Source organism: Chiloscyllium punctatum, chromosome 4, assembly GCF_047496795.1.
Source record: "Chiloscyllium punctatum isolate Juve2018m chromosome 4, sChiPun1.3, whole genome shotgun sequence".
In the NCBI taxonomy this organism is placed as follows: domain Eukaryota; kingdom Metazoa; phylum Chordata; class Chondrichthyes; order Orectolobiformes; family Hemiscylliidae; genus Chiloscyllium; species Chiloscyllium punctatum.
In genome coordinates this window covers 57,422,968-57,446,184 of record NC_092742.1, presented here as the reverse complement: position 1 = coordinate 57,446,184, position 23,217 = coordinate 57,422,968, and the positions used below count along the sequence as shown (strand labels likewise).

Here is a 23,217-nt window from a genome sequence, read left to right as displayed (position 1 = left end):
ACCGGCATCTCTACATCATCCTTTAATTCAAGAGTGAAAACAGTATTTGAAATGCCCTCTGACAGACAAAATCTGCGCCTGCAAGTCGAGCGTAAGGGCATTTTAAGCGGGCATGTATATTCATGCCTTTATCCTATAACACCCATATACCAGCTGAATAACCAACAAATAGGTGGTATTCTATCATCCAAACAAGATTTCCGTGGTTTAATTAGCATAGTACTATTAGATAGCAGTCAAACAAAAGCCATCTTTTGGCACTCAGGCACACCATGTTAGGTAACCAGTTTAACCATCTCCAGTCTACAAAAAAAAAGCACAATGTCCTCAATGTTTAAACTAAATCTGCCTCAATCTACCTTCATGCAGTAACATAGTTTCACAGAAGCAATCAAAAGCACAAATCATAGGTTGACAGTCATAGCCAGATTCATAAAAGAGGAGGACCAGTTGAATTTTATCATGCCTCTGATGGTAAATAAATGTCTCAAAAACATTTTCCAGGCAATGAAATACTTTTGAAAGGTATTAAGTGGTGCAATGTAGGAAACATGGCAATCAATTTGTATGTAGAAAGCTCCAATAAGAGCAATGCCTCGTGCTCATATTATATTTATAGCTATCTCTCATCAAGATTTAGACATTAATCTAGGTGCCAAAGACATGCACCATTCTTCTTCGAAATAGTGCTGTGGAATGTCTTATGTCCACCAATAGCAGATAGACAGGTGGCATGCTTTAAAGTCTTATGCAAAATGTGGCCCCTCAAACAATGCAACAACCCCCATGTAGTGAGTATCAATACTGAATTTTGCACTGAGGTTCGAGAGCAGGAATGTGAACCTGCAATTTTCTGGCTCAGAAGCAAGAGGGGTATTCAGTGAACCACTGTAAACAGCTAATGATTCATCATGCAAGGTATACGGAGCTGATGAATTACAGGGAGCTTGACCAACCATCCTTTCAGGAGAGAACAAGATAAAGAGGGAAGAGTGGGTACTGCATCCACTACTTACTCTCCTACACTTGAGTTATGATCCAGAGAATTAACTCACAACATTAAGTAATCATATCTTCTCCAAGTATTAGTGCCATAACCACTTTGGAATTGTAATGTTGCAGATCTGTAACTGGTTAGAAACAAATTTTTATAAGATGTCAAATGATCAAGTAACTGACCAGAACGTTTAGTGTCATGTGTTTTTAAACTTTCATGTCAAAGATCCAATCCTAGTCAGTGATTTGTGAACATTAAATTGAAATCATACTTTGAGGCAAGCAAAACAGTACACTACTGACAATATAGTTTAGCACTCCTGCTCCACAGCTTTGTTGTCAAATACTAATCTCACATTTCCTCTGTGCCAGAGGAAACAGCACAGAAGCGCTTCACAGGAGGCTCCCAAGCACTGAGGATGTCACCTAGACAGGGGACGAAACGTTTGCAAGACAAATTCCCAGCTTGGCAAACAGAACCACACAACAGAACTAATCTCACAAGCAATATCCAAAATACTCCATTTTCAAGCCTTTGGAGTTCACGACTGCTTGAGTGCCATTTTTAGTGTCTCTGACATGCAACAGAACTGCAAACAATTTACAGGGCAGCATAATGTATACAATGATTGTTTAGAAGTTTTTGATAAATTTGTTGCTTTTATATTAAGGAGAAAAGCTAGCTCAGGTATCGAACTACTAATGCAGTATTGCAATATTCCTTTTCTTATGAACTTCATTCTACATTAATGCAAATTCTTGTTTATAGTAGACAGCAAATTATATCCAGCCTGCACGTGACTAAATCATACAATACAAATAATCTGTCATCTTCGACCCTTGAGAAACAAATAGTGAAACTCGAAGGAGCTCTTTTTCACACATTTTACGGAATAAATCACTGATAGGTGTTACACAGCAACATATGTCATGACTAAGATAACAATGGCAACCATCTAATGTTGACTATGTGATGCACTCTAGATTGCACACAGCCTAAATGTACGTTTTAAACAAAATTTAAGAATATTTAAAACTACAGTACAGCATTAAATAAATGCTTTGTAACCAGGTTGTGAAGTTGAATTTAGTCAGGATCTTGAAAAAAAACCCATATCAATCCCAATCAAACTGTTAAGTTCAAAAGACACTCAAATTCAGCACAATTTGGTGTAATATGGAAATAAAATACTTCATCTCAGAATGCAGAAACAAACTCATTGTATTTTTCATCCTACACTTGCAAGGTTCCTGTTCGAGACACAATAGAATTAACGCTTTTTGGTGAAAAAGCAAACTATACATTAAGACAAGCAACATTACTAGTAATTGCAAGGTTTGTAGCTCAGGTTGAGGTTTAGGGTGTAAGTTTGCTCGCTGAGCTGTAGGTTTGATATCCAGTCGTTTCATTACTTGGTTAGGCAACATCATCAGTAGCGACCTCCAAGTGAAGCGAAGCTGTTGTCTCCTGCTTTCTATTTATATCTTTCTCCTGTATGGGGTTCCTGGGGTTTGTGGTGATGTCATTTCCTGTTCATTTTCTGAGGGGTTGATAGATGGCATCTTGATCTATATGTTTGTTTATGGCATTGTGGTTGGAGTGCCAGGCCTCCAGGAATTCTCTGGCATGTCTTTGCTTAGCCTGTCCCAGGATAGATGTGTTGTCCCAGTCGAAATGGTGTTTTTTTTTCATCCGTGTGTAGGGCTACGAGGGAGAGAGAGGGTCGTGTCTTTTTGTGGCTCGCTGGTGTTCGTGTATCCTGGTGGCTAACTTTCTTCCTGTTTGTCCTACGTAGTGTTTGTGGCAGTCCTTGCATGGAATTTTGTAGATGATGTTGGTTTTGTCCATGGGTTGTACTGGGTCTTTTAAGTTTGTTAGCTTTCGCTTGAGTGTGTTGGTGGGTTTGTGTGCTACTCGGATTCCAAGGGGTCTTAGTAGTCTGGCTGTAATGGCTTTTCAAAACAGAAGACGAAGCCATCATTCACAACTTCACATTCCTGCAACACTCTCATTTTGCTCAATTTCCTCAATGTCTAAACAGCCAATTTCCACAACCTTCAAGGGTAAACAATTCCAAAGGTTTACAACCAGTTCAGACAATATTTTTTCCTCAGCTCAAATTTGAAATGGCCAACTCTCTATCCCAACACTACAATCATAAACCCTCCACTTGGGGGAAAAAAATCAGCCTCTGAGAATTTAAGACATCAATGAATGAAATGGACTGTGCTGAGTCCACCAAAACTATCAGCACTCAGTTTTCAAAATTCATGGGCGCTGTGTGTAAATTCACCGCCAGAAAATTTCGAAATTGCAGGAAAATTCAACTGTGACCAGAGGAAGTCACTCTTGTGGTAAAAATTGTCAGACAATGAGGTGAAGCTCTGAAAATCATTTGCTAGGGGGCCACATCAAACTTCACTGCAGAAAATAAAAGCTCATGGCAGAGGGAGTAAGATGTTAGCATGGACAGACAACGGGCTAGGTGGTAGAAAACAAATTGTATCCACAAATGGATCTTTCTCCACTTGGTAGTCTATGACAAGTGGAATTCTGCAGGGATCCATGCTGTGACCTCAATTTTGGACAATTTCAATGACTTAATTTAAAGGCATGGCGGCTATATTCACAAATAACACAAAATAGTGGGAAATTAATCTGTGAAGACATAAGTTGGTTGCAGATGAATATAAAGAGAGGTTGAATGAGTGGGCAAAATCTGGCAAATGTGAATATAAATGTGAAATTTACTTTGGCAAGAAGAATTTAAAAAATATTAAAAATGGAGAACAACGGCAGATTTCTGAAGTGTGGAAAGATCTTGGGTTTCTAGTGCAAAATGTCAGTAAGCAGTTATACATTCAACCAAGAATGCTAAAGGAATGTAATCCTTTATTACATCACATCATTGGACTCAAATCACTAACTCTATTTTTAATCACTTTAGATGTTGCCAAACTTGCTGTGTTTCTCCAGCACTTGATTTTTGTTCTAGGTTATCAGCTTCAGCAGCTCTTTGCGTTCAGAAAAGTAAGGATGTAATGTTTCAATTGAACAGAGCATGAGTGAGGGTACATCTCAAACACTACATGCAGCTTTGGTTACTGAATTTTAGACAGGGTGCAAATGCACTGGAAGTGTTCCAGAGGGGGTTGACCTCACTGACACACCTTGATGAGCGAGTTGTCCTGTGAGGAAGGTTGGAAAGGCTGGGCTTGCTTTCATTGGAGTTGAGAAGACTGAGGGGTGACTTGGTCAAACGGCACAAGATCCTGAATGGTTTTGAAAAGGTGGATGGCAGAAGAATACAACCGCTTGTGGGTCAGTCGAGAACTAGAAAGCACTGTTTTAAAGTTAGGGATCACTCTTTTAGGACAGCAACAAGTATTTTTTTTGTCATAGCAGGATGCATTCTTGTTCGGCAAAGAAATCAAAGGTCATCAGGGATAGATGAAAATTTGCAATTCAAAGTACAAACACATCAGCAGTGAGACGACTGGATAGTGGAACAGGCTCAAAGGGTCTACTTCTGCTCTTATTTTGTATGCTTCAGTTAAACTTGACATTGCCAAGGCCACATCTCAAATATTACATGCAATTTTAGTCTCCCAATTTAAGAAAGAATGCAAATGTGTGGAACTGGTTCACAGGAGGTTTACAAGACTGACGCTGGAATGCATATTACCCTGACAGGATGATGGGATAGGTTTGTAGGTTTCTAAGAGACTTTAACATACCTTTATGGGCAGTTTATTACTGTTCAGAATTATACAGTTCCTTCTACAGATCCTCCCAGCTAATTCTGCTTAACAGATAATTTCTAATCAAACTGTTCAAAGATGTTGTTACACACTTCAAGAGCAGGTGGCATTTGCACCATAGCCTCAGAGTGTCCCTACTTCTGAGCCACGATAACCCTATTTCAGTTTTAGGTATTCTCTAATCAATCTGTTTCGAGATGGCATTTCACATCCAACTTAATTTGAGTTTTTTGAAGAAGTCACAAAGAGAATTGATGAGGGCAGAGCGGTGGATGTGACAAGGTTCCTCATGGGGGACTGGTTAGCAAGGCTCAAAGGTAGAAGACTGAGCGTGGTGATGGAGGGTTACTTTTCAGGCTGGAGGTCTGAACCAGTGTTGTGCCACTGCTTTTCATCATGTATATAAATGATTCCGATGTGAGCATAAGAGGTATAGTTAATAGGTTTGCAGATGACACCAACATTGGAGGTGTAGTGGATAGCGAGGAAGGTTACCTCAGATTACAATGGGATCTTGATCAGATGAGCCAATGGGTTGAGGAGTGGCAGATGGAATTTAATTTAGATAAATGCAAGATGTTGCGTTTTGGAAAAGCAAATCAGAGCAGGACTTACAGATGTAATGGTAAGGTCCTAGGAGTTGCTGAAAAACAGAGACCTTGGAGGGCAGGTGCATAGTTCCTTGAAAGTTCGAGTAGCAGGTAGATGGGATAGTGAAGGAGGCATTTGGTATGCTTTCCTTTATTAGTCAGAGCACTGAGTATAGGAGTTGGGAGGTCATGTTGCAGCTGTAAAGGACATTGGTTAGGCTGGTTCTGGAATACTATGTGCAATTCTGGTCTCACTGCTATAGGAAGAATGCTGTGAAACCTGAAAGGGTTCAGAAAAGATTTACAAGAATGTTGCCTGGGTTGGAGGATTTGAGCTATAGGGAGAGGTTTAATAGGCTGAGGTTGTTTTCCCTGGAGCGTCAGAGGCTGAAAGGTGATGACCTCATAGAGGTTCATAAAATCATGAGGGGCAAGGATAGGGTAGAAAGACAAGTATTTCCCCTGGGATGTGGGAGTCCAGAACTAGAGGGCGTAAGTTTAGGGTGAGAGGGGAAAGATATAAAAGGGACCTAAGGGGCAAATTTTTCACGCAGAGGATGGTGCGTGTATGGAATGAGCTGCCAGAAGAACTGGTGGAGGCTGGTACAATTACAACATCTAAAAGGCACCTGGATGGACATACAAATAGGAAGGGTTTAGAGTGATATGGGCCACGAACTGGTAAATGTGACCAGGTTAAGTTCGGATATCCGGTTGGCATGGACGAGTTGGACCAAAGGGTCTGTTTCAATGCTGTACATCTCTATGACTCCATGAGATGGGTCTGGAATCCAGGCCTCCCAAATCAGAAATAGGGACACTACCACAGATTACTCTTCTCTTTAAATAAATCTTTGGAAAATATACAAGGTAATCCTTCAACAAAATTAAATGGATATTACTAATGTCAATATTTCAGCAGCTAAGGTATTTTTAACTCCCCCTTTTTTTAAAATGTTGGCTCTCAGGACAGCTTTTCCCACCATGTATATGAAAGTCCATATGATACTAGAAGAGCAATCCAGAAAATTAGCAAGAAAAATATTGCTAAAAAGGCATTAGCATCACATATTCAGGGTCACCCAAGTTTGGAACCTTAAATATTCATTTTTCTAAATTCACTTTCTTTAATGTTTATTAACAAGGGGAGGGGAAAGCTCCAAATCGGTGGGAGGCTGCAGCAGGTCAAGGAGGAACCAGCAAGACGTGGAGAGAGAGAGAGGTAGTCGGCAGGTGGGGAGAGGAAAGTTGAAAAGAAGCAGTAAAAAAAAAGAATAGTTTTAAACCTGTCAAAGGAATAGTTGAAATCACCAAGTGAATGTATTGCTCATAAATGAAAATGGAATTTCTCATTTAAGGCATCATGTGTTCAAAAACTAATAAATGGGGAAAAGAGATGCAGTGGATGCTATTGCAATGAACAGTATGTCAACTTTAAATCTGAGATGCAGTAGACAGAGTAGTAACCCCTCAGTTCAGATCTACCAGTTTTGAGCATATATAATGGACACAAATTGGCTGTGACTTGTAGATGGCATGCTTAGGGCGACAGCTTGTCAAATGCCAAAATGTATATAGTTATTCTGAAGAAAATCTTTGTTGCTTACTTGTGCCTGTCAGCATGTGCCAATTTAAATATAATGGCGTATAAGAAACGCATGCATTCATCTGTGTTAGAGTTTTATTTTAATGGAGGGTTAGCAATAATTAAGGATATTAATCAATTCTTCTAATAATGCTTTTTTGCATATTTGCTCAAGTCCAAATACCCCAGAATTACTGTATGACTGTATTGTCTAATCAGTTAGACTGAAAGAGAACTTTCAAAACCAAAAGGTTGCTCTTGAAACTCAAAAAAGTAATTCTGAGAAAATGTTAAGAACAGCCCTTCAAAAAAATTTGTTCCCACAATACAGCTTAAGGTCTTATCTCACTGACTCTTGCAATGAAACTCACATGCAATTTGCGTTCTTAATTACCTATTATGCCTACATATTGACTCCTCAAGTTTTCTAGCATGCCCAGGTTGTTGCAAATGTAAACATTTACCATTTTCTCAGTCTGCTTTTTTAAAAGAATGAATCTCTGCCTTTCCATTCTACATTTAATTTACCTGAATGCAAAACGCCCACAAGTCCCTTCTTATTACATACTGAAGGCTTTTATTGTACATTGAACTTACATTACAGATACGTTGTTAGATTTCTTTTAAATTTCTTCCAATTATGAGCAAATCAATAACTTGCATTTATTGAAATTGCGTGCATAAAGAATCCTTCAAACGCAGACATTTTATGCTTTCAGTGTATGACTGTTTAGCATCAATGAGCTATACTTGCTTTCCAGGTGAGTACCAAAGCTTCAGTTAAGTATGATCACCACCAAGTGGGGAGTTCCACGTTTCAATCTTCCATAAAAGTCTGTACAACACAAACATTTGAGGAGAAGACAAGGAAGGTGTGGTCACTTGCATAAGTGAAACACGAGGAACAGTTAAAATGATGACAGCAGTCATCCAAGTCAAACAATCACTCGCATATTTAACATCTACATTGAGAGATTCATCCCTGGTGTCATGCCAACTGTTCACATTATGCCAGGTGAAGCCTGTGAATGGATTTTTACCACATCATCCTTTCAGACTTCTGTAGCCATGAGTTGCTGAATTTACGCATGAACTAAAGATTAAATCAATGATAAAATCTAAAATTAGAAATGGCCAATCCAGCTGGTGCATCAAACATTTGCCTCAGAATTGACAGCTTGACAACTCTAAGACACTAAACTATCTCAAAACTACTGTCACAAATCCTTATTTGCCAATGTAAATCAATGATCAGCCCTCCATGTTATCTGTCAAGACAACATTTGTTTGACCTCTTGACAATTTCTGATCTATTTTGCCATTCCTCCATGGAATTCTTAGCTTTTTAAATAATTATTGCTCTGGGTAATTGAAAACTAGATTACACAACTGAAGATGATCTGCAAAAACACACTTTATATGTTGTAGCAATATTCCAAAAGAAAACGAGCCACTATTCAAAGATCATTCACCTCCATTTCCCACATGAAGCCCATATTTTTTGACTGAATGCTCGGAGATAAAAAATTCCAAAGTTTCACAACTTTTAAGTGGAGCAATTTGGTATTTCAGTCTGACACAGACATCTCCTTATTGTGAGATTATAAACCCGAGTCTTTCAGTCCCCAACCAGTGAAAAGATCTTCCCACCACATACACCATGCCCCTAAAATATTAAATACTGCATTGAGAGACAATCCCTTGCCATCAGGAATCAGGATTAGACCTCTGTTGCACTTCCTTTAAAGAAAACATATTCCTCTTTATTAAAGAGTCTAAAATTTTACACTTCAGGTGTGTTCTCACCAGAAAGGCTAAACAGAAAGGCTTCCTTACTCCTGTATTCCACATCCTTTGTCATAACAGTTAATGTATTGTTTCCTTTCTGAATTGCTTAATGTATGGCATGTTAACCACCTATATTCAAGTACGAGAGCTTCCTGAATACCACAATTTTACCTGGATCCCCCTCAATAACACCAAATACATGTAGGGTGGCAAGAACTGCAAGGTGGGATGAGCTTGGATAGCTTTTCATATGCCAGCATGGCCACAATGGGTTGAACAGCCTCTTTCTGCCCTGCAAATGTATGTCTGTGTGCCAATTTGAACGTTTAGATAACACATCAACTAACATGCAAGGTACTGGATTAGTGGTGCTGGAAGAGCACAGCAGTTCAGGCAGCATCCAACGAGCAGCGAAATCGACGTTTCGGGCAAAAGCCCTTCATATTCCTGATGAAGGGCTTTTGCCCGAAACGTCGATTTCGCTGCTCGTTGGATGCTGCCTGAACTGCTGTGCTCTTCCAGCACCACTAATCCAGTATTTGGTTTTCAGCATCTGCAGTCATTGTTTTTACCTTGACATGCAAGGTAGCCTAATGTATATGCAAATTCAATTCACAAATGATTGTGTCTCTGGCAACTTACTGAACCTTTGCAAACAATTCAGTAATATTGTACAGTAATGCATCAACATCGCATCAGAAATGTGATGTGGAGTTTCACCTTCTCAGGGAAGTGATGACTTCATGGTATTATCACTAGACGATTCATCAGGAGACCCAGATAATGTCCTGGGAACCGATGTTCAAATTCCACCTCAGTAGATGGTCGAATTGAATTCAATAAAAATCTGAAATTAGGAGTCTAATGATAACCATGAAACCATTGTTGATTGGCAGGAAAACCCACCTGGTTCAATGTCCTTTAGGGAAGGAAACTGCCATCCTTACCTGGTCGGGGCTACATGTGACCCAGAGCAATGTGGTTGACTCTTAAACTGCCCTCTGGGCAATTTGTGATGGGCAATAAATGCTGGCCTAGCCAGTAATGCCCACACCCCATGAACGAATAAAAAGTCAAAGATATTCAGTGTTGCTGTCTTATCAGATGGCAAGGATAGTGAAGAAATTTAAATGTCAATACTAGTTGCTTTTGCATTCGACCCAACACTCCAGGAGAAATGTTATTTTCAGCAATGCTGTAGGTCCCTTACACCCAAGTGTGCATCTGCTCAGAAACAAACACTGAGACAGAGAGCGGGAGCAAGGAATAAGGAAAGTTCCGAGCCCCAGAGGAGAGGCATTGAATCAATTAACCCAATAATCAATTATCCTGTCTCATTCGGATAATAGAGGTTCCTCTGTATGGCAGAACCAACTGCATCTTAAATTAATCTAGTCCCATTTGCCAGCATTTGGCCCATATCCCTGCAAACCCTTCCTATTCATACACCCATCCAGATGCCTTTTAAATGTTGCAATTGTACCAGCCTCCACACACTTCCTCTGGCTCATTCATACATACACCATACTCTGCATGAAAACATTGTCCCTTAGGTCTCTTTCAAATCTTTCCCCTCTCACCTTAAACCTATGCCCTCTAGTTTTACATTCCCCTACCATGGGGAAAAGAATGTGGCCATTCACCCTATGTCCCTCATGATTATATAAACCTCTGTAAGGTCATTTCTCAGCCTCTGACACTTCAAGGAAAATAGTCTGGCTCAGTGGTTAGCACTGCTGCCTCACAGCACCAGGGAGGAGAAAGTGAGGACTGTAGATGCTGGAGACCAGAGTTGAAAAATGTGATGCTGGAAAAACACAGCAGGCCAGACAGCATCCGAGGAGCAGGAGAATCAACGTTTCGGGTATAAGCTGAGGCCACTTTTGGAATACTGTGTGCAATTCTGGTTTCCCTCCTGTAGGAAGGATATTGTGAAACTTGAAAGAGTTCAGAAAAGATTGACAAAGACGTTGCCAGGGTTGGAGCGAAAGGGAGAGGCTGAAGGGCTTATGCCCAAAACATTGATTCTCCTGCTCCTCGGATGCTGCCTGGCCTGCTGTGTTTTTCCAGCACCACATTTTTCAACTCACAGCACCAGGGACCCAGTTCAATTCCAATCTCGGGCAACTGTCTGAGTCAAGTTTGCACATTCTCTCAGTGTCCAAGTGGGTTTCCTCCGCGTGTTCCAGTTTCCTCTCAGTCCAAAGATGTGGTTAGGTGAATTGGCCATGCTAAATTGCCCATAGTGTTAGGTGCATTAGTCAGAGAGAAATGGGTCTGGGTGGGTTACTCTTCGGAGGGCCGGTGTGGACTTGTTGGGCCGAAGGGTCTGTTTCCACACTGTAGGGAATCTAATCTAATCTATTCAGTCTCTCCCTTTAGCTCCAACCCTGGCAGCATCTCTGTCAATCTTTTCTGAACTCTTTCAAGTTTCACAATATCCTTCCTAGAGGAGGGAAACCTGAATTGCACACAGTATTCCAAAAGTGGCCTAAGCATTGCCCTGTACAGTTGGAACATGACCTCCCAACTCTTATACTCCATGCACTAACCAATAAACGGTAAGCATACCAAAAGACATCTTCACTATCATGTCTACCCACAACTCTACTTTCAATGAACTATAAACCTGCACTCCAATGTCCAGCAACATTCCCCAGGACAGGAAAAAGAAGTTTGGGTTCTCATGAGGGCTAATTAGTCGTATAACTTTGTTCAAATGACATCTGGTAACCATTTCTGAAAAAAGCTAATCCAATAATATAAACTCAACATAGGCTTCACTATTGATGCCTGATGACCATGAGTGGACAGCAAAAGGGCACAAACAACATGCAAACGTTGAAGTCAAATCAAAACAAAATTATTTGCTACAATACCAAGAAGCAATTTTGAAATGCCTGATTTGTCTTAAAATAATACAGAACTTTGTTGCAAACAAGTATCAACTTGCCTGGTTTTAAAATTTAACAGTAACTTCTGAATTTTATACCTTATCTCATGTCAGTCCTCATGTTAAAACTTCATGCATTATTGTTCAAGGGCTATTTGCACATCAGAGTAATTGAATTGCGTGGAAACAACAACATGGCAACAGGTTATTTGCCCCAACCATAAAACAACCAAATATCCTAATCTCACGTGCATGCCTTGCTCACACAAGGCTTTATTCTCCCGTCCCTTTCACTATCATCTAACATATGCATCGTGTTCTCCACTTCAATACTAACCCCAGAAGTGCATTCGAGCAGAATTTTCTGTCTGAACAGTTTTCTCCAAACTGTTCTGATCCAGCACCTAAACACACTTAATTCTGGAATAGAACAGTGGACAAAAGTGGATCCTTAACTGATCAATTTTCTATCTTCATAATCAATAAACAGAAACTAACATAATCCTTTCCTTTCAATACAAAAGGATCATGAAAGGTAGCTTTGATTCAGAGCCAGTTATGGCTTTTTACCCCCAAAGAAATAAATGATAATTTATAACAGACTATATTCGTGGACAATCATAAATAAATTAGTTGATATTACTTATCTTCTCAAAACTGCAACCAACTGCTTCAAGCAATAAGGAAATGAAGCAACATACTTCAGGAAGACATGAATTGCTTAAATGGGCAAGCATATAGCAAATGAAATTTAACAAAGAAATCTGGTTCAAAGAATAAGGAATAATGTAAACTAGAAACACAAAACTGGGGATGTTGGGAATTGGGAGTTGAAACTTGAAAAACTGAAATTATTCAAAGTCAGGTATCATCAAAGAAGGCTAAGCTGAGTCCATTCTTAAAGTCTGTGACAAAATTGAAGATGTGACAGATTTTATTTAAGTACCCAGTAGCTGAGTGGGCAGCACTGCTGCCTCACAGCTTCAGGCACCCGAGTTCAATTCTATGCTCGGGGAAATCTGTGGGTACAGTTTGCACATTGTCCCTGAATCACTGTGGATTTCCTCCAGATGCTCCTCCCATAGTCCAAAGATGTGCAGGTGAGGTGGATTGGCCATGAAAAATTACTACTGCAGAAAATTTCCCAAAAACGGTTGGAGCCATTAGAAAAACCTATGCAATATGAGGAAGAAAACAACTGGGATACGTTGATGTAGGAGGGGAGAATACTCACGTGAAGCTTAAATACCAGTATAAATCTGTTGGACTAAATGCGTCTTGTTATGCTCTAGTTATTTCGCAAGGCAAATCATCACCTATATTATATTTTAAATGTATTATGCAGATATGAATGTTACTGTAACAAGCAACAATTTTCTCATTTTGGCTACAAACATATTAAGATTGCTGCAAAAGCAAAGCACTGCCAAAAAAAAAATCACTTATCCCAAAATGAATAAACCTAAGTGAAAAGGTCGGATATAAAAAGCACTGTCCTGGAGCTTCTGCTGGCCACATTGTCATTATTCCAGCATAAATGGGAGTTGCACAAGACCCTGTCGTATCACCACAGTGGCACACTTCAAAGAAACTGCCCGGGAAACTGAAGACTTTGCTGGACAATACCTCCATGTTTTGAACCTTCGGAGAAGTCTCCATTTAAATCAGATAATTTGGAGGATTCTGATGTAATTCATGAAAATAGATACCAGAAAAAAAAGACTATTAAATGCATTGCCTAATTGTGGAGTAAATATTTAACCCCAAACTTACCTCACACCCTAAAATGACAACCCCACCACAAATTAAACATCCTTCATTCTCTGGGAGCTGAACCTCTTTCAATCACTCTACGTAGACTGGGACCTGAACCTTATTCACCCGCTCCGGACCACCCCCATTCATCTTTGCCGGACCTGGCTACCCCTTTTCACCCAAACCACCTCCCCCAACCCACAGCAACCCTAAGCATTGCATCATATACCTATCCCCTTTACCCCGACCTTCCCGACAGTCTAACTTCATACTTAGCTCGTGCTCTTACCTTTTAACAGCATTTATGGCTGTAATTCTGGACCCATACATTCCAGAACATGGCATCTGACTGCTGTGGTTTACCTACCAATGCCACCCCTCCAGCATTTTATTTTTGTATGAGAAAAATCTGTCACAAAGATGCTACACAAATATATTGCATAATGCATCAAGAAACAAAAAATGAAATTCCACAACTGCAGCACAATAGAGAACAAGAGTTATGAAGATATTTACTATTCTTCAACTATTCTCACATCCAAAGTGAGTCTTTCTTCTATCATTATTTAATAAAATGATTTGCAGCAATTTCCATTTCTTTTATGCATCACCTATCTTACAAAATATTTCAAAAACGTTTTCAGTTTTATTGATCCAAGACTGTCATGGACATCTATTCAACTAACTTGTACAAGGTGGTTAAAAATCACACAACACCAGGTTATAGTCCAACAGGTTTATTTGGAAGTACAAGCTTTCAGAGCGCTGCTCCTTCATCAGGTAGCTAGTGGGGCAGGATGATATGACACGGAACTTACAGTAGAAGATAAAAGTGTCATGCTACTGATGTACTGGCAGACTTAACAGTAATCTAGGTTTGTTCAATACATCATATCAGTTGTATGACACTTTGATCTCTCACTATAAATTCTGTGCCCTATGATCCTGCCCGACTAGCTACCTGACGAAGCAATGCTATGAGAGCCTGTACTTCCAAAAAAAACTTGGTCTATAACATGGTGTCATGTGACCTCTGACTTTATCCACCCCAGTCCAACACCAGCACGTCCGCATCATGTATAATAAGGCTGCAGTACAGGCTGTAAAAACAGTCAAAGGATCCTCTAACTTTATAGCTAGGTGCAAATCATGAACCAAGCAGGTAACGTTCAAGTTCAAATTACACAATATTAGTCTGCAGCCAATTTATTATAAATTGGCTTGGTAATTATAGAGATATGCAGTATTAGGAATAGGGAAAATGCAGTTTAGTTTCATAAAAATACTGTCAGAAATAAGCAATATTGTAAAAAATATTCAAAAGAAATTAGAGCTTTTTCATTGCTACGTAAGTGTTTAAGATGTATCCTGATCAAGTCTTTTCAGATTGGAGAACAGATAATGCCAGAGGGCACAAACCTATGTCTTACATTCAAGGTGAGGTCATAAATGACACCTTTTATTAAAGAAGAGTGAAAGTAAATGCAGTGGAGTGTAATGGCACTTATTACAGTAAAACTTGGAATTTTATCAAAGAGTGGCATGCAGAAAAAAAGGAAATGCACAGTTCTCTATTACCAGTAACATTTCATAAAGAAATGGTGGCGTGGCTATGGATTTTGGACTACATTTATTATCAAACCAACATGAGTACAACAGACTATCTGGTCAGACTCTTTGCTGTCTGCTCCTACTTCTTAGGTTTTAATGCAGCAATTTGCTGTACTCAAATTAGCTGCCATTTTGCCTACATTTGAACTGTTGTTATTTACTCAGAGATCGTAAATACTTTTGTTTAAAAATCAGATAACTTGTTCTGGTCCAACAGAATTATGCCATTGGATTTCACTTTGAAAAGAAAACAAAACTTTTACTGTGTTAAAAAGTAGCACTATCAGCTGAGCAAAATGGTTTATAACTATACATGTTATAGAATTGGTTTACTTATTTCCCCTAAGACTTCTGTAGTTACATATTCTCAACAATTATAAATCTATTTATTTCTATAGGACCACCCGGAAGTTTGTTACTTTTGAAGAAGTCTCCTAAATTTCAGCTAAAACTGAAATTTATCATCTCTTGATTCTATGTCTCAATCTCTTGTTCTGAAAACCTGTGTTTGTGTGCATGGATCTCTGAAGGGAGCAGGATATTCTCAGAGAGTGGTTAGCAAAGCAAATGTGGTTTTGGATTTCCTAAATAGAAATTCAGAGTCCAAAAGCAAAGAAATTATGATGAACATGTATAAAATTCTGGTTAGGTTACAACTGGTAAAGCTGCAACACAGGGTTACCTGCATACCAGAGAGAACAAGCAGCAGATGAGAGATAGAGCTAAATAATCCCACGACGAACAGATCAGATCTATGCTCTGTAGTCCTTTAACATCTATTTGGAAATAGAACAGGTCTATATGGAAGTGGTGGCTGCAGAAATATCAAAATCCTCAATGAAGAAGATGCCCAACACACCAATACAAAACATAAGCCTGAAGCAGCTACAAAAATTGTCAGCCAGAAATGCCAAATGATGATCCACCTTGTCCCCTTCCAAAGGTTCCCAACATCTCACAGGGGAGTCTTCAACCAATTTTATTCACCCATGTAATATCAAGAAAGGGCTAAGTACCAAAGGCAAGGTGACAGTGACTGCCCTTGACATTAAAGCATTTGACCAAGTGTGACATCAAGGGGCAACTACAAAATGAAAGTCAATAGGAATCAGGATGAAACTCTTTTCTGGCTAGACTCATACTTAGCACAAAGGGAAAAAAAAATTAGTGTTGGAGATCAGTCTGTTCAACCATAGAACATTACTGCAGGAGTCCCTCAAAAGTACCTTTCTCGGCCCAACCATCTTCAGCTGCTTCACTGATGACATTCCCACCATTATAAGGTCAAAAGTGGAGATATTTGCTTATGATTGCAATATGTTTAGCATTGTTCGTGATTTCAAAGGCACTGAACTAGCTTGCATCCATATGCAATACCTGGGCAATATCCAGACTTAAGCTAACAAGTGTCAAGTAATACTGGTGCCACGAAAGTGCGAGGCAATGATCATCTCCAACAAGAGGGAACAAGTACCTCTTGACTCATCAGCACAATTCCAACATGACTCAAGAAGCTAGGCATCATCTAGCACAAAACTGCATACTTGTTGATACCATGTTCATTAACATTCACTCCCTCTACGACTGACAAAAATTAGTAGTAGTGCATGTCATCTACAAGTCGCACTGTAGAGATTCACCATGACGCGCCAGACAGCACCTTCCAAACCCATGACTACTATCATCAGGAAGGACATGAACAACAAATAATTTAGAACACCACAGCCTGCATCCAGTCTGGTCACTACACTTACGAAATTATATGAAAGTCCTTTATGAAAGCATACAGATGACTTATCATGGTGGTTCCAGTGATCAGGGCTTTTCACTGCAAGCTTAAGTAGAAAAGGCTGAGGCTGTCGTCTTTGGAGCACAGAACATTTGGGAAATTTCGATGGAAGCATACAAACCTAAGACAATTTTAGACAAAGCAAATGTGCTCTCATGAGCTGATTGTCTCACCCTGCTGTACTCAGATTTAGAATTCTTGATTTGAGATACAGGGAGAGATCAAAGAAAAAACCTTGTGACTCATAAGTGGTAATGATATTCAATGCCTCCAAGGGTGGTAGAAGCAGAAGAAATTGGATGAGTGGGGCTTAAGGGAAATAAAACTATCAAGCCGCAAGGAAGAGTAGAATGAAAATGTATCTGCTCTACAGACAGTTGGTCCAGACTCAATCGACCAAAGGACCTCTTTCTGGACTATTATGATTCCACATGAAGAAAATTTCAAAGGAATAAAGGATGGCACATACAGTGGACCTGCAATTGGCAAATAAGGATCATAAAAGAACAAGAGGAGGAGAATGGCCATTCAGTCCATCAAACCTGTTCCACCACACAGTAATGTTGTGGCTTATCTAATTATGGCATTAACTCCACCTTCATGACAGACCACCAAATCTTGGATTCCTTTGTCAAAGACCTAACTTTGGCAGAATCCTGTAGTACAGCAGGATCGAACTCTGCCTTGATTATATTCTATGAATTAGCCTTCTTCCTCTTTGTGAAACAGAATTCCAAAGACTGTTGACCCTCAATAGAAAGCTTTCTCCCTCACATCCTTATAAAATGAGGGAATCACCCATTTTTAAACAGTGTCCCCAAGTTCTGGATTTGCCACAAGAACAACAATCCTCTTAATATCCATCCTCTTAGCCCAATCAGAATTCCAGATGTTTCAATTCCATCGCATCTAATTCCTCGAAGCTACAATGACACTCTAAGCCAAGTCTGCTCAATTATTCCTCATAATACCTCCATCCAGGCATCAGAAGATGACTGAATCTTCTCTGAACTACTTCCAATAGAAGCATATCTCTTGTTAATTGAAGGGTCCAGAACTTGAGAATTCTATACCTCAGCTGTTTTTTGAAGGTTTGAATAAGCTCAACAAAAAGTCAGTTCAAAACATGGAGGACCGACGGACATCCAAGGCGGCAGGTGTGGCCAGCTTCAATTCCAGATGGATAAACCCCAAGAGGGAAAAAAAAGGCATCCTTTATGCCTGCCAGCACGTGATAACCAAAGGAGTGAGAGTGCAAGTGCAAGATGTTTATTTCAGCACAATCAAGTAGAATTAACTTTATACTTTCTTGAGTTCAGAACAATGAGGGGCGATTTCATTGAAACGTGCAAGATTCTGAGAGGACTTAATTGGATACAAGTTGAGAGACTGATTCCCACAGGCAAAAGGCCCAGAATAGGTGAGATTGCCTCAGGATGCAGGATTGTTGATTTCTAGCAAGATGAGTAAGATCTGCAACTAAGAGGATTGTGCACTTCTGAAAACTCAGTCACTGGACATTTTCAATGCTGAAGCTGATAATTCACTTAGAGTCTGTTAAGAGACCCAGTGAAGGGCCAGTGAAATGAAATTGAAGTCAGATCTGCCATGATTGTAATTAACTGCTTTGAGAAGGCTCAAAGAGCCGACAGCCTACTTCTGCTCTTATTTATGTTCTCACCGTGCTCTTGTAAAGAGGTATAGGTGCAAAATGTAGAATGCTTAAGGTAGGAAACCATGGATGATACATTCAGGACTAACAATTTTCAACTTGAAGAAATGGTGGCTTACTTCAGACATACTATCCGATAACAGGTGCAGTAGAGGGAGTTAGAGAAATGGTAGAGAGCTCCAACTGGATACCACAGCTCCCATGTGGAAGCTGGCAGTGTCTACAGAAGACCTTTCACAAAACCAGTATTTAAATGAAGCAGCCAGATAAGAACACTTGGAAACCTGTAGGCAATAGTGAGGGCAAAGGAAGAGAAACAATTGCTGGAGACTGTCTAGCTGTGATCAGAATAACAAGAGTAGAACTAAGTGAGGACAGTCTCAATTGAGTTGCACTCTAGGAGAAAAATGTTGGGGAGGATGGCATAGTTGAATGAGTCAAAATAGTCCAAATTATGATAATTCATCACATCAGACAGCTTGCCATTTGTGATTTGGATTGGCACTGCTCCAGTGCTGTGGCAGAGATGAAGTTCCAATTGAAGAGATTCAAATAGAATTGCAGGCAAGATGGAGAGGTCAGAGCAGTAGTGAAGATCAGGAACAGAAGCCGAGAGTCAAAAGTTCAGTGGAAATGTGATCAACAGAAAGGGTGGTCGGCCGTACATGTGACTGGGAACGGGGACGGGGAAGGGGGATTCCACACAGGTAAACCCAAGGTGGTAATGGACACATACGAAAAATAGATAGCAAAGTAGATAATCTCGCTTATGAAGCTAAATTTTGGGAAAGAACTGACAGATCCACACCACAAACTCAACTTTCACACCACAGATTCTCGCTCATAACTTTCTAAGCATAAAACACACAAGTTCCCAATCTATGCTTTATTTGACTTAGATGAACTTTCAACCACATACCCACACCATCACTGAGATGGGGCACAATATTTCAAGTGTTCACAGTGCCACAGTCCTTCTGATGTTGCATCATTCTGTCCTTTCTCACTACTACACTCAGCCTTTTAAAAATCCCTCCTGGCCTTCTATATGCTTAAAGTAGCTCTGCTGCCCTCATCCCAACTCACATCAAATGCCATTTTAGTGATCAGCCTTGTAATTGTTGACTCACACTGACTACAAAAAAGCATTTCAATTTTCAAATTCTCACTCCTGGTTTCAATTGTTCAGTGACTCGGCCTTGCCAATTGCCCTGTCCTTCTAATCCCATTCAGCCCTATAAAGCCTCTCCCAAGATATTTGCATTCCTATAAAACCCACTCTTCAGCATCCCTGACTTTAATCCCTCCAATGGTGGTCATATAGAGTTGCCTGGGCCCAAGCTTAGAATTATTCTGTAAATATCTCTGACTCTCTTTGCTACTTTAAGATCCTCCTTTTAAATAACAAACTTAGCTGCTTGATCACGTTTCAGTTCATGTGCCCTACCATTTCTTTTTGTGGCTCAGCATCAAACTTGGTTTCCTAATGTCTCTTGGAAGTGCTTTGGAACATTTCATTGTGTTAAATGTAATTTAGATTTGTTGTTATAGTTGGAAATGCACATGGAAGAGGTTTAAGGAGGCTTTTGGTGGGGAAGAAAAAATGTGAAGAGGGATGCAAGTCTTGAAAGTGCACTTGTATTATAATAAAATCAAATTTAGAGCTTACAACAGGAGCTCCAAACTCAAGCTCAGATCGGATTTGAATTTGCAACTGTCATCAAATACTTTAATGGCAGAAAGGCAAATTAATGGTTCAATTTTGCCAGACATTTATTAATATATCCCAATTACACATAGTTCAACCTGTTACCTCCAGCAAACTGTTTTTTCCCTTTCGTTTTATTTACACAATGAACCATATTTGCCTGTAGTTGGTGACTTTAACTGTAACAGCAGGACATCAAAACTGAACTTAAGCTGCCAATTTGTGAGCTGAACAAACATTTAATAATTACTTCAGACTGTAACCTGAAAGTTACAACTTGAAAATAATTGCAGTACAATTTTATTATCTGCACTGAAATGAAAAAGTGTGCTGTACCTGAAAAATCCTCAACTATATTAGCTACTTTTCTAATCTTTACCTGTTTTTCTAATCAATTTGTTCAGAGATATATTTACACACTTACAGAGGAGGCAAGACTTAAACTTGAATCTCTCAGTCGAGGGGTAGAGACACAACCACTGCGCCACTTTAAGCATCCAAATAAAAAACAGTGACCAAAAGTTTAGATATAATTTGGCAAGATTTTCAAAACAAACTTTTTCAAGTTTGATTAAAAATATTAAACTCTCAATTCTGTAATATATAAACTTAACCAGCATCATCGTGAGTTAAATTGTGCATATCAAGATATGGTAAGCCAACAACAGACGACATAATGAAATTTAGTTGCATGGTTTCAGGGTTATAAGCTTATGATCTTAACTGCTCATTACAAATAATTTTTCCTTAATTTGGCCCTCAGGAAAAATGACAACGCTACAAAATTCAACGGAATGGCAAATCTGTTGCCCCATGGAGAGCACGGCTTATCCAAGGGTACAAACCCTAGTGACAGTAACTTGTCCTGGTGGTCACTTTCCAAAAATATAGACTGTTCTGATTTACCGTATGTATATTTGTTAACAAGATTATTTGCATTTTACATGTTTGAGCATCATTAAAACCGCATGTATAACAGCATACTTAGTTGACCCTTTTCTGCACATTTGTTTGAAGTGAAGAAAATTTTGATTTGACTCTGCAGTTAAAATTGCTGTATTATCATTTTTTTCAGTCAATTATAATTTTGGCATTATACATAATCGAGCATTGTAAAATAAAGTAATAGCCCGTTCCTAGGTTGTAAAATCATATACCATTTTCCTTCACTCTGTGAGCAAAGTATTTCGTCAAACAGGTTCAATATAAATCTCAGAGCAATAAGGTGGCATTTGACAAGATTCCATACAACATGTCATTTCATACAAAGTGGGAGCTCAAGCTATTGAGGTGCCATACTGGCAGGTATAGAAGATTGGCAGAAAAACAACATTTGGGTCTTTTGTATGATTGGCAGGATGTGATATGTGGAGTCCTGCAGGAGCTATGCCGAGTACTGAACTTTTTACAATTTATAGCAATGACTTAGACGAAGGCATAAGAGGGGTGGCTAAATTTACAGATGGCACAAAGATAAATAGGAAGGTTATGACATTTTCACAACATATCAATCTTGCATCCTTGTTAAGTGAATGGTCAAAAATCTAGCAAATGGAGTGTTCTGTGGGAACATGTGAAGTTGTTCACTTTGGCAGGAAGAATTAAAAAAGCCGAGTAGAGTTATAATGGAGAATGACTGCAGAATTCCAAGGTGCACAAGTGACAAAACGTTACTACACCGTTACAGCACATAATCAGGAAGTCTATTAGGATATAATCTTTAATACAAGAGGAATTGAACATAAAAAGAATGTGTCATGCTTCAATTATACATGGCATTGGTAACAGCACATCTCGAATACTGGAAACAATCTTGGTCTCCTAATTTAAAGAAGGATATAATGAAATTGAAGGTCATTCAGAGGAAATTTACTGTATTGATATCTGAAAAGGAGAGTGTTGCCTTACCAGGAAAGACTGGACAGGCTGGGCATGTTTTTGCCAGAATTCAGAAGAATAAGGGGTGATTAGATTGAATTTTAATTTCCTGAATTGTCTGGACAAAGTGGAAGTTGAAAAGACATTTATGATGCATCTTTGAAACACTCTGTCTCAGAAGGAAGTGGAAGTAGTAATTAAATATGTTTACGGTTATGTTAGACATAATTTTGCTGGGCAAGGAAATCAGAAGTTATCAGTAATGTAATATCAGTAAATAGTAATGTGGAATTCAGAATGCAAACATATTAACAACTTTTTGAACGGTGGAGCAGGCATTAATAGTTGAATGGTTGACTTCTGCTCCTAATTCATATGTCCCCACACTAGTCCATGCAACCATGCCAGAAAGGATTTCACCTTCAGTAATAATGTTGTTTCACTTCTTCTAAAAAAAACAAAGGCTGCTTAGTTTCCTAGCTCAATGAATGACAGTGACATGGAAATACAGAACACTCACTTATCTCTGCAAATATTCTATTTCCAGGAAAATTGCTGACCAGAGACAAAACCTTTTGGAAAGATAAAAATGTTGATGAGTGAACTCCCATCATGCCTTTTGACATGCCCTTGTATCTAGTTCAAATCTGCACTTGTGGAGGCTTGGAAACAAATTACTAGCTGTCTTATTTGATGTGAAGTTTACAAAGAAACCTAGTGGGCGGCACGGTGGCACAGTGGTTAGCACTGCTGCCTCACAGCGCCTGAGACCCGGGTTCAATTCCCGGGTCTGACTGTGTGGAGTTCCCGGGTCAGGACTGACTGTGTGGAGTTTGCACGTTCTCCCCGTGTCTGCGTGGGTTTCCTCCGGGTGCTCCGGTTTCCTCCCACACTCCAAAGATGTGCAGGTCAGGTGAATTGGCCATGCTAAATTGCCCGTAGTGTGAGGTAAGGGGTAGATGTAGATGTAGGGGTATGGGTGGGTTACGCTTCGGCGGGGCGGTGTGGACTTGTTGGGCCGAAGGGCCTGTTTCCACACTGTAAGTAATCTAATCTAATCTAATCTAAATAAAAGCCAGCCAGAAGAAGAAATTAACAAAAGCAGACTTCAGAAGCCACCTTTCAGTGCCAGTTTCAAAAAGCCAAAGGAAATTCAAAGGAATCAAAAGTTGATCACAATAATGCAATCG

General features: G+C 39.5%; 1 protein-coding gene across 3 annotated transcripts in view; it reads right to left on the bottom strand.

The window, feature by feature from the left end:
• arid4a (AT-rich interactive domain 4A) overlaps positions 1-23,217 on the bottom strand; it is a 147,282-nt gene that overhangs the window by 117,863 nt on the left and 6,202 nt on the right. The gene's annotated exons all lie outside the window — the stretch shown is intronic.